General features: G+C 49.6%; 1 non-coding gene across 1 annotated transcript; it reads right to left on the bottom strand.

Annotated features, from left to right (window-relative positions):
* Positions 1-10,944: 10,944 nt before the first annotated feature.
* Positions 10,945-11,017, bottom strand: TRNAR-UCU. The gene has a single exon. It is a non-coding gene; the product is annotated as a tRNA-Arg (tRNA).
* Between the last annotated feature and the right edge of the window lie 250 nt (positions 11,018-11,267).

Genomic DNA, 11,267 nt, shown 5'->3' on the forward strand with positions numbered 1-11,267 from the left:
CGGAGGCCCCCCAGCCTGCCCTGCCTTGGAGCCCCAGGTAAGCACCACACTCCTGACCCCCTTCCTGAGCCTGCACCCCCACCCCCTCCTCATATACTCACTCCCACCCCCAAACTCCCTCCCAGAGCCTGCACCCCAATCCCCAGCCCCAACCCAGGGCCTGCACCCTAGACCTCCTCCCCCCACCCAAACTCCCTCCCAGAGCCTTAGGCTGGTGAGGGGCAGAGTTTTGGGAGCAGGTTCTGGGCAGTATGAGTGACATTATTGGCCCACTGGGAGGACTGGAGGACTGGCCCTGGCCCTAAGGTAAATTGAGGTTGTTGGTGGCACCAGGCATGGCCCAGTGTTAACAGAAGGGTGGAAAATGACAGTGCCAATGAAGGCTCCCTGTATCAGGCCTCTGCTTGTCCGAACTGCTTCCATGTTTAGACTTTAATTAACCCCACAGGCCAGACGGAAAGAATGGAATGTGTGGCAACTAGTTATCAGTACCAGGAGGCAATTATACAGCCTGCTTGCACCTGGCTGAAGGGAGTGAAACAAAATAACCGGTTGGGAAAAAGTTACTAACGAAATGATGTATTTTCTGCCAAGTATGATTTAACCTGTTTAAAGTAATTGCTACGTTATAATGTATTTGCTGTATGGGAACTAAAAGGGAGGAAGAAAAGGGCGGGGGAAGGGGGAGCTAGGCATTGGGGGGGTAATAGAGATGCTTAGCTAAAATCATGTATAAAGAAAGAGAGCGGCTTGTATGGGGTGTGCTTGATTTGAGACGTGTGTCTCCAAGCATCCTGCTATTTGAGGTCTCAAATAAACCTTTTTTTGCTTCTCCACCCTGGTGTGTCTATTGGAGCGAGGCACTCCGGGCAATGAACCACTGTTGCTGTCGCCTCGGGCCTTTGTGCCGGCAACAAGGTTGAGACCCTGCTTTAAGGGATTGGAGCAACGCTGGAGAGACTGACGGGCAGGGAGCTGGGGAGCTGTGTGTGCTCCAAGGAGAGTTGTTGTTGTGCTCTGGTGACACAGAGCGGGGGTGGGGAGTTTGTAAGCTGTGGTGTTTGTACAGAGATAAAGTTTACTAACCCCCAGGTTATAAACTGTTCCTGCTCTGGGCTATACCTGACACTCTCTGTTGTGAGGGTAGCTCAGTGGGTGAATGTTTCCCTGCAGGGTAATGGGTTCCTACTTCCAACCCAAGTGATTCCCTTTAAAAACTTTTTTGAATGAAAATCGATTTCCAGACCCATCTCCAATATGTTCAGGAGTTCGCTGAATGGGGGCAGGGGGCTTGAAATGAATTTAAACACTCAGCATTTTCCTGTGCAAATGAATAAAGACCTAGCAGAGCTGCCCAGCAGCTGAAATCAGTTCCAGTCCTCGGCGTCTCTAGGAGGGACACTCGGTAGCTGAGGCAGGTGGGACACCTCTGTGGTGAGGACAGGTGAAAAAATGCTGGATTCAATGAAAGCTGAGCCCATAGGAGGGGAAGGTGAACGGCAGCACCACACAGGGTCATAACACTCAGACACGGGGCTTCACTGTCACTGCCCCTGTGTTTTCCATCATTTCTATCCTAAGGAACACACCCTCCCCCTCACACTGTCACACAGAACCTTCTCCCCTTGAGCCCCATCCCACCCCACCCCACCCCTACCCCTCTCCCCCCACACACGCCATGGGACACAGCCTCTCAGTGACTCACCCAGATGGGGGCTTGTCTCTGCATCTCCCCAGCAGGGGAGCAGAGAGCCGAAATGGCCACAGGAGACCAATGGAGCTAGGCAGGGATAGAAAATACTTCCCCTCCCTTCCCAAGAGTCCCGTTAATCTCACCCATGGGACGTTCCAGCACCGGGTGGGCTCAAAGCACCAACCTTCCCCTGAGCAACGGAGGGGGGAACCAGCTCTATCACATGGAAGGAGGCTCCCCACCTCTGCTGCTGCCATCCTGCAGCCTTTAAAATGGATTTGTTTTAGCTAATGCAACGCCCCCCTCCGCTAAACCATCCATGAAACATGGAGACAGGCTGCTGAAAGCAGGGTCTAGGGGTGCAATGGGTTAGTGCCCAGTACTTACAGAGCTGGGCTGAGTGGAATCATGCTGAGGTTGTGAGTTCAAACCTGACCTAGAGCACCAGTTTCCTTTAAGCAAATGGCTTCTGCCAATCATTTTGCCCTGCAGAAAATACAATTGCAGCTCAGAAGACACCGAGGTCCCCTTGCTTTACAGAGAGCAGGGCAGAGTCCACAGATCTACCAGGCTCCACTCTCCACCAGCCGCCTGTGTCATGAGCGGTCGAGCAGAGCCCAGAGCACTGCCCCCGAATCCCCCTCAGTCTTTGCTCCCCAAACCACCTGTGTGCTCACCCTCTTCGCTGTGAGACTCACACCCTGCCTGGCTTTCTGTATGTTGGGTTTTTGTTGTCTGTCGTATTGATGTGCATGTGGGTCCTGTGTGATTTTTGTGGATGCCATATAGTTTTGTGTGTGTGTGTGTGTGTGTGTGTGTGTGTGTGTATGACTTTTGCATGCAGATTGTTTTTTGCTAAGTATTCTTTTGGTATGTGGTTTTTGTGCTTTCCTGTTGTGGGCTTTTGCTGTATTTTTTGGTGTGGATTTGTTCTATGTTTTGTGTGGCTTTCCCTTATGTGTATATGGCTCTGTGTGCTGTGTGGGTTTGGTTTTTGTTTATGTCTGTGTGGGCCTGTGCAGTCTGTGATGGTCTCTTTCTCTCTGTTTGTATCTTCATGTGTAAATTCACTGGAACTTTTCAAACTCTCCACAGCTTTGCCAATTTTCACCAGGAATTTTACTCATTAACGAATTTTCACTTGTTCCCTACCAGTTGGTGGCCATTGCCCCAGGGGCCTGTCAGTCTCAGGGTCCTGCTTTCCCATTGGCCCTTCCCCCTTCTAGTGGGACTGGGAACTAGCCAACCAAAAAAACCCCACTCAGTTTTAGTAAAGGGCCAGCAGTCCCTTACACAAGCTGGGCCTGTGAGGGAGGGAGAGCTCAGTGGTTTGAGTATTGGCCGGCTAAACCCATGTTTGTGAGCTCAGTCCTTAAGAGGGCCATTTAGGGATCTGGGATAAAAATCTGTCTGTGGCTTGGCCCTGCTTTGAGCAGGGGGTTGGACTAGATACCTCCTGAGGTCCCTTCCAAGCCTGGTATTCTATGATAGGGTCACCAATGTTCAGAGAAACTCGCACAAGCTGGTCCGATGGTGTAAGGGTTGGCATGCTGAAATCTGAGTTCAAATCTCAGTGGGAGCTTGTGGTAAATCCCTGGAGAGCCAAGTGCTTTCCTGTCTCCAGCTGTCGAAGAATGAGTTGTTTACCTTGTGCTGAGTGACTCATCCCCACTGGAGCCAGGTCTTTGGTTGGAATGGGGTCTAGAAGTGGCTGTGGTTTGACTGGGTGTTTGGGATTTCTGATTCCCACAAGTTTGGCCCTTGTGCTTTCTACCACACTTTTCCTCTTGCCCACATGGCGCTTGAAGAAAGGAGTGTCAGGGCCAGTTTTCATAGTCAGGGAAAGGCAGGAGGGAGGAAGAGTCCCAGGCTGGAGCCCAGCACCTCTCCTCCTCTGGGCACCTAGGACAGAGGCGGCTGGTGCTGACAGCTCCAAGGGAAGCTTAAAAGCCACAGATCAACCAAGAGCAGGGCAAGAGGAGGGGAGAACCATGCCTATGCGTGGCCAGCAGACAGCCACAGAGACACCCAGCCAGCCTGCTCCCTGCTCCCTGGCATAGAATCATAGATTTCAAGATCAGAAGGGACCATTATGATCATCTAGTCTGACCTCCTGCAAGATGCAGGCCACATAAGCCGATCCACCCACTCCTGAACTAATTCTCTCCCTTGACTCTGCTGTTGAATGCTCCAAATCATGATTTAAAGACTTCAAGTAGCAGATAATCCACCAGCAAGCGACCCCTGCCCCATGCTTCGGAGGAAGGCGAAAAACCTCCAGGGCCACTGCCAATCTACCCTGGAGGAAAATTCCTTCCCGACCCCAAATATGGTGATCAGCTGAACCCTGAGCATGTGGGCAAGACTCTCCAGCCAGACCCTCTGGAAAGGGCTAACAATATCCCAACATTGACCCTTTGTACTAATTACCAGTGTGGCATGTTATTGACCTATTGACTAAACCCGTTATCCTATCATACCATCCCCTCCATAAACTTATCCAGCTTAATCTTAAAGTCATGGAGGTCCTTCGCCCCCACTGTTTCCTTCAGTAGGCTGTTCCAGAATTGCACTCCTCTGATGGTTAGAAACCTTCGTCTAATTTCAAGCCTAAATTTCCTGACTGACAATTTATATCCGTTTGTCCTCATGTCCACATTAGCACTGAGCTGAAATAATTCCTCTCCTTCCCTGGTATTTATCCCTCTGATATATTTAAAGAGTGCAATCATATCTCCTCTTATCCTTCTTTTGGTTAAGGAAAACAAACCGAGCTCCTCAAATCTCCTTTCGTACGACAGGCTTTCCATTCCTCGGATCATTCTAGTGGCCCTTCTTTGTACCCGTTCCAGTTTGAATTCATCCTTCTTAAACATGGGAGACCAAAACTGCACACAATACTCCAAATGAGGTCTCACCAACGCCTTATATAACGGGACTAGCACCTCCTTATCTCTACTAGAAATACCTCGCCTAATGCATCCCAAGACCGCATTAGCTTTTTTAACGGCCACATCACATTGCCTACTCATAGTCATCCTACGATCAACCAGGACTCCTAGGTCCTTCTCCTCCTCCGTTACTTCCAACTGATGCGTCCCCAGCTTATAACTAAAATTCTTGTTAGTCATCCCTAAATGCATAACCTTACACTTCTCATTATTGAATTTCATCCTGTTACTAATACTCCAGTTTACAAGGTCATCCAAATCTCCTTGGAGGATATCCCGATCCTTTTCCGAATTGGCAATACCTCCCAACTTGTTGTCATCCGCAAACTTTATCAGCCCACTCCTACTTTTGGTTCTGAGGTCAGCGATAAATAGATTAAATAAAATCGGACCCAAAACCGAACCTTGAGGAACTCCACTGGTAACCCCCCTCCAACCCGACAGATCACCCTTCAATATGACCCTCTGCAGTCTCCCCTTTAACCAGCTCCTTATCCACCTCTGTATTTTCATTTCGATCCCCATCTTTTCCAATTTAACCAGTAATTCCTCATGTGGTACCGTATCAAACGCCTTACTGAAATAAAGATATATTAGATCCACCACATTTCCCTTGTCTAAAAAATCTGTTACTTTCTCAAAGAAGGAGATCAGGTTGGTTTGGAACGATCTACCTTTCGTAAAACCATGCTGTAATTTGTCCCAGTTGCCATCGGCCTCAAGGTCCGTAAACACTCTCTCCTTTAAAAATTTTTCCATGACTTAGCATACTACAGATGTTAAACATGCCGAACACCCACTGAAAACCACCCGCAGCCAGCTGCTGATGCTTTGTGGCCAACATCAGAAGATGGTAGGAAAGCAGGGCCAGCCCCCCTGGTGGGGCCTCTTACCGTTCCCACTCAAGGTGCTGACTTTGGCAGTGGGGCAGGAGATTTTACCCCAAGAGGCTTTTCCCCAGCTGGCGAGAAGCAGAGAAACACCCAGGCTCCCAAGGTGCTATTTAGCAAGTACCCTCCAGCACAGGGACAGGCGCACACTTGGAAGAGGGAAACTGCTCCACACGCTAGCCCGGGCAGCCGCCCATTTTCTTTGGCAAGTCAGGAAGGGCAAAGGTAAGACTGGAAGCACCTGGGGCTCATGCCCCAGACTTTGTGACAACCAACCCCCAACTCCTTCCCGGGGCTCTAGCTGAAGCCAGAGCATTGGCCTGAGCGGCCAAGAACAGGTTCCAGCCCTGAAGGGAGCAGGACGTTCAGCACAAAGGTAAAACCACGAAGGGACTCAAACCCTCAATCGCGTGATCCGAAGTCAGACACCTTATCCATTAGGCCACATAAACAAAACTTTTCCAAACACTTATTTGGAAAAGGCAGACACTGTGTTTCTCAGGTCCTCTACTGAGGGGGGCCAAGAATCTCTGGGCACAAGAAGTCGAGTTCCCAGCGAGACGTGAGACAATTCTCTGGAGCCAGGTACAGGACTTGGCAGGGAGGCTCAGGCATGAGGGATTGGGGTGCAGCGGACAGACCGGCTGTCTAGGTGTTTAGATTTGGTCTCACTGAGGAGGAGGAGGAGGAATCCTGCTGACAGGCAGTGGCTGTGGAGAAAAAGTGGGATGTCCAGGCTGCTCAGGTCTCCTTCTTCCAGCTCCTCATCTGGCTGGGCTGCTCCACCGGCCTGGACAAGTCCTCTGCATGCTCAGCAAATAGCCCAAGAGCCATTTCTGCCCAAACCTGTGCTGGGGGGTGAGCTTCTGTCTTCCCTGTCCCATCTGTGGTAGAGCAAACCACTAGATTGAGAGAGACAGTCAACAACGATTAAGGCTAAGATTATATAAAGGGGGTCACAGAATTTGTGACTTTCAGAGATCTCAGTGACATTTTCCGCCTCAGCCCTGAGGCAGCAAGACTAGAGCTGTCGGCCGGTGGGGGCCACACAGCTATCAGCCACCAGTGGCGGAAGGGGCTCCCACAGGCCCATGCCACCACGGGTGGACCCCACAGCTCCCAGCTACTGTGAGCAGCGGGATGCCCCCAGAGCTCCCAGCTGTTGTGGGTGGATCCCAGAGCTCCCAGCCACCACATGTGACAGGGGGACCCTGGAGCTCCCAGTGGGAGCCGGGGCAGCGCTTTGAAGTGCTAAGTGTAGCCACAGCCTGAGTTTGGGAAAACCCCACAACCACATTCAAATCTACACTCATCAGCAACCCTCCCACCCCAGAGTACGCTGGGCAGTGCTGTGCCTCAGTTTCTCACCTTGCGGTGTGACAGGCCAATCCAATGTTCCTTTAACAGACCCCTCCACTCTCCTCCCCCAACCCCCACTCCCCTTGGGCAGCAACGCCCCAGGGGTGGGGGAGGGAGGGGAAGGCATCAAGCGAAACCGCAGCTTCGACACTCCTTCAACCGGCTCTCGGTTTGCCCTGGTCACTCTGCGTCGCTGCCGCTCCACGGCATTGTCCGTCACCCTGCTGCTGAGAGCTCCTGTGTCGCCACTTCCCCTGCTGCCCCCTGCCTGTCTCCTGCAGCCTCTGCGCGGCCACGTAGTGGGGGAACCTCACTACAAGTGCAGCCTGGGCAGCCTCGTTCATTGCAACACCATGGGCAGGGTGTGAACCGCCAGCTGGGAGAGACTAACGCCCTGCCCCGCCCCTTCCACCTGAGGCCCCGCCCCTTCTGCGCACACCCCTGTGCCCAGCCTACACCAGCCCTTAGATCCCTCTTGGTATTTCAATGCAGGCACTGACCTGTGAGAGGAAAACATCAGCTGGCAAACGCAGAGACGGAATTCCCCACATTTAATCTCGCTGCACTTTCCAGAAAGTCACAACATTCATTTAGTTCTTGCTAGGACAGAGAAAAAAATAAGTGACACTAAGTTTTTGGCTTCATTAAATAAAATTAAGTGTTTAATTAACATAGTAAAAATATGTCCTGATTCCGCTAAGTAACACCATAACATGAAATAAGAAGAGACAAATCTTGTCAGTGACGACTAATTTCGCAAATGATCTTCCCATTATTAATTTCCACACTGCCCCCGTTGGAGGTCTGGGCACCTCCAGTGTCACTGCTCTGCATTCACCTTCCCCTTAGAATTGTTCTTGGACATTCCCAAATTTGGAAAATTGTGCAGTTCAGAATGTGAATAGTGACCCCGATTCCTTCCTGCACCTGCTCTACTGTGCTCCACAGCAGCTTCTCCCCCTGCAGAGTCACCCCAGCACGGCAGTGCAGCCGCCCAGGGCTTAGCAAAAATTAATAATACAGAGTTTGGAGGAAAGTAAACATTTGGGAGTTGTGGAAGTAGTAAAAGGCAACGGTTGTGGTGTTAGAAGAAGGCAGTTTTTGGTTTAATAATAAAACCCAGTTATATAAATGTAACTGTATGTGCAGCTCTGTGAACTCACGTTGGATGGAAGCTTAGTAATTAAGTTATACAAGAGGGTCAGGTAAAGTTTTGTCCCGAGAAGCCTTTACAGCCATTCTGAGGGGAAATGGGCCCTTTGCCCACAGAAATGGTCTATAGGGGATGGCTGCAGGCAGCAGGCAGAGAGATAATCTCATCAACATTAGTTGACTCCTGGGTAATGTAAGCAAAATCACTAAAGGAATCTCCGGGGTTTCTATTGGCACTTAACCTGCCTGGCCCTGGCTGGCTCTGGTTGTACAAGATGGACATGTAATCGGGGTACAGTTGTGTAAAAAAAAATTATTGCAGTGCAAGGGATGTTAGACAAAACAAAATTTTGTGTGTAATTGTGTAAGGTTTTAAAAACCTAAAGTGAGACTTATGGTTTGTAATATAATGTTATGAAGGTTAAACTATGGAAGGAATGTGCGTTTTCCCAGGATGTGTGCAGTGTATATTGGAGAAGGGGTAAAAGAAATGCAAACAAAACATGGTACTTAATTCAAACCCTGTTAGGGCTCCAAAGGGAGCCACAATAGGTTGTGGGTTTTTTTTTAGATCTGTGTGTTTTGAAGCAGAAGATGAAAGTGGAAAGGAATCAGAACTCGGGTGGAAGTTGATTGTGTCCCTTTTAAGACAGTCTCTGAGCTGCTGATGGCTTTGGATCCAAAAGCCAAGCCCGAAAGCCGGTGTGAATGCAAATGACCTAGCTGATGGGGGAAGGAGAGAACTGCCCATCAGTGGCAGCACAAAGGAGCTGCAAATAATAAATACATCTGGTCAGCAAACAAGATACTGGAAGACTCAGATTGTGGCCCTCCAGGAAAGGGAGGTGAAAAAACAAGTCAAGCCTGAAAATAAGGGGGACAGGTTAACCCTAAGGAGTGTGTGTGTGTATATACAGTGCTAAAGCTAAATCTACAGCTGTCTCTCAGCTGTTACCTGAGGATAAACTTAAAGATTGGTACAGCAGAGAAACTATTGCAAACTGGGTCTGTTGTACAAGAGGGGAAACTGACCCGCGAGTGGGGTAATTCACTATCTGACTATAGAACAAAATAAAGACAGCCTGGAGGTAATTCTTCTGTTTTTCCTGCAATTAGCAAGGAAATTTGTAAAAGGAAGTGGTATTATTATTATTAAGCACTAATCTGTCCCCACCGGGGGTGTGTGTGGAAATTGTTTCTTTTGTTTTTCAGACACTCTACAAGCAAGCTGGTGCCAGCAAAAGACTAACCCAGAATACCATGAATCTATGTTTTGTGTTGTTTGTCTGTGGTGTTTGTCTTGTTGTTAGCATTGTTGTGTTTCAGTGAACAGAAAACCTCATGACATGAGTGGGGATGGCTTCAAAAGGCTGACCTGGGGGAAGATGTGTATGGAAATTAAAAATGCTCGACTAGGAGGCCAGCACCTGTGTAATAGCTACCGTGGTATCTGGAAGTGAATCGGCAGCTAAGGTGGCCCCACAAGCCCTATGGGAATAATGAGAAGGGGATTTGCTCACTGGGAATCAATGGAGGGGTGTGTAAAATGATGTAAATCCAGAGAAGATGTTTGAATGTGCCCTTCCCTGATGGCCGTGGAGGAGCACACCCAATGGCCCGTGGCAAGGGGTGGACAATTGGGTGTACTGTGTATGAGGTGTTTTGCTGGAAATGTACATATTACTGGGGGCACAATTACACCAGCCCCTAACCAAATTCCACACTACACACTGCTCTCTGGGCTTTGGTGCACAGATAGATCTGTGACTCTTACTGCTGTGAATAATCGAACCAGCGCATACAGCCTGATTCCACACCACGTGGTTAAGTTGGTTTGAACAATAACCCATTTCTCTGTGGACATTCAATGGACTTATGATATGGACAAAAGCACAAAAACCTGCAGCTGCAGCGTATTGCAACTGCCAGCAACTGGACATGTTAAGAGCTTGACCCCGTCGAAGGAGGAGAGGAGGTGTTTCGGTGGTGGCCAGGATGTTGGACCATGCGGCAGTGCTCAGGTCTCTCGGTGTTGCTGTGGATTATTACAGCGGCTGGTGTATTGCTAAGTATACTTGTGTTACGTTGCCTAAGGAAATAACCTAGAAGTAATGGAGTAAGCCCCTCCCCCCTGTACTAGACAACCTGGACCCAACCTTCCCAGGCCCACTATAGTGGGAAGTCTGGAACGCTAATTGGAACCGGTGTGGCCCGCCCGTACGAGAGAAGGTGCAGGGCACTGTACTACGCACGGGGCAGTGGGACAAATGGAATATCAACACCTTCCACCTTGATGCCTGGCCCTATCAGGAAATGTGTCACCATATGTCCTATGTCTTGCTAAGGGGGAGAATGGGAACAGGGACACAGGCAAGGCTCTGTGGTGTCAGGGCTGGGATGGGGACACTGAGGAAGGAAACTGGAATCATTGCTTGCTGGAAGTTCAATCCAATAAACATCTAATTGTTTGCACCTTGGGACTTTGGGTATTGCTGCTCTGTGTGTACGCAAGAAGGACCCTGTAATGGGAGGGTGAAGGGATAAACCCTCTAACACTAACTAACATCTAACACACATTTCAACCTCTTCTTTTCACACCCTTGCTCATTCTCAGGGGCTGCTTTGTCTCCAGACAGATCCCTTCTCTTTCAGGACGGCCTTGCTCTTTCCATCTGTTTCACTCACTGAGGTGTGGGAGTAAACACTCCCCTTCCCTCTAGTCTCAGACAAACACTAGTATTAAGTGTTTGCTACTGATGGGTCTAGAAAGCATTTGTCAAGTGGAAGATGCCATTTTTGGGGGATTGTTCCCAAGATCCAGTAGTTTGGGTTCAAACATCTCCCAGCTTCCTTGGTGAAAATAAGGCCAAGGCTTCCTTGCAATCTAGAGGCAGTTTTTCACCCCAGATGGGACTTGAACCCACAATCTCTGACTTAGAAAGCCATTGCCTTGTCCATTAGGCCACTGGGGCCCTGTGAAAGAAGGGAAATTCAATCTCCTAAATGCATATTTCTCATATTAACTTGGAAGCCAAATACCCTCTTTCTGCACCTTACAGAAATGTCTGCATCCCCTGGCAGCAAGGCTACTGGGCAGGTCGCTTACAGAGCTGAGCACCACCTTTCTGCCAGCCATCTTTAGAGAAGAAGGGTCTTTTCCCTGACGGCCACCCAGGGCTACCTAGCGCCCCGAGAGCCTCCCTTGTGTTCTCCCGCAGCAGC

This window comes from Mauremys mutica, unplaced genomic scaffold (assembly GCF_020497125.1).
Source record: "Mauremys mutica isolate MM-2020 ecotype Southern unplaced genomic scaffold, ASM2049712v1 Super-Scaffold_100449, whole genome shotgun sequence".
NCBI lineage: Eukaryota > Metazoa > Chordata > Testudines > Geoemydidae > Mauremys > Mauremys mutica.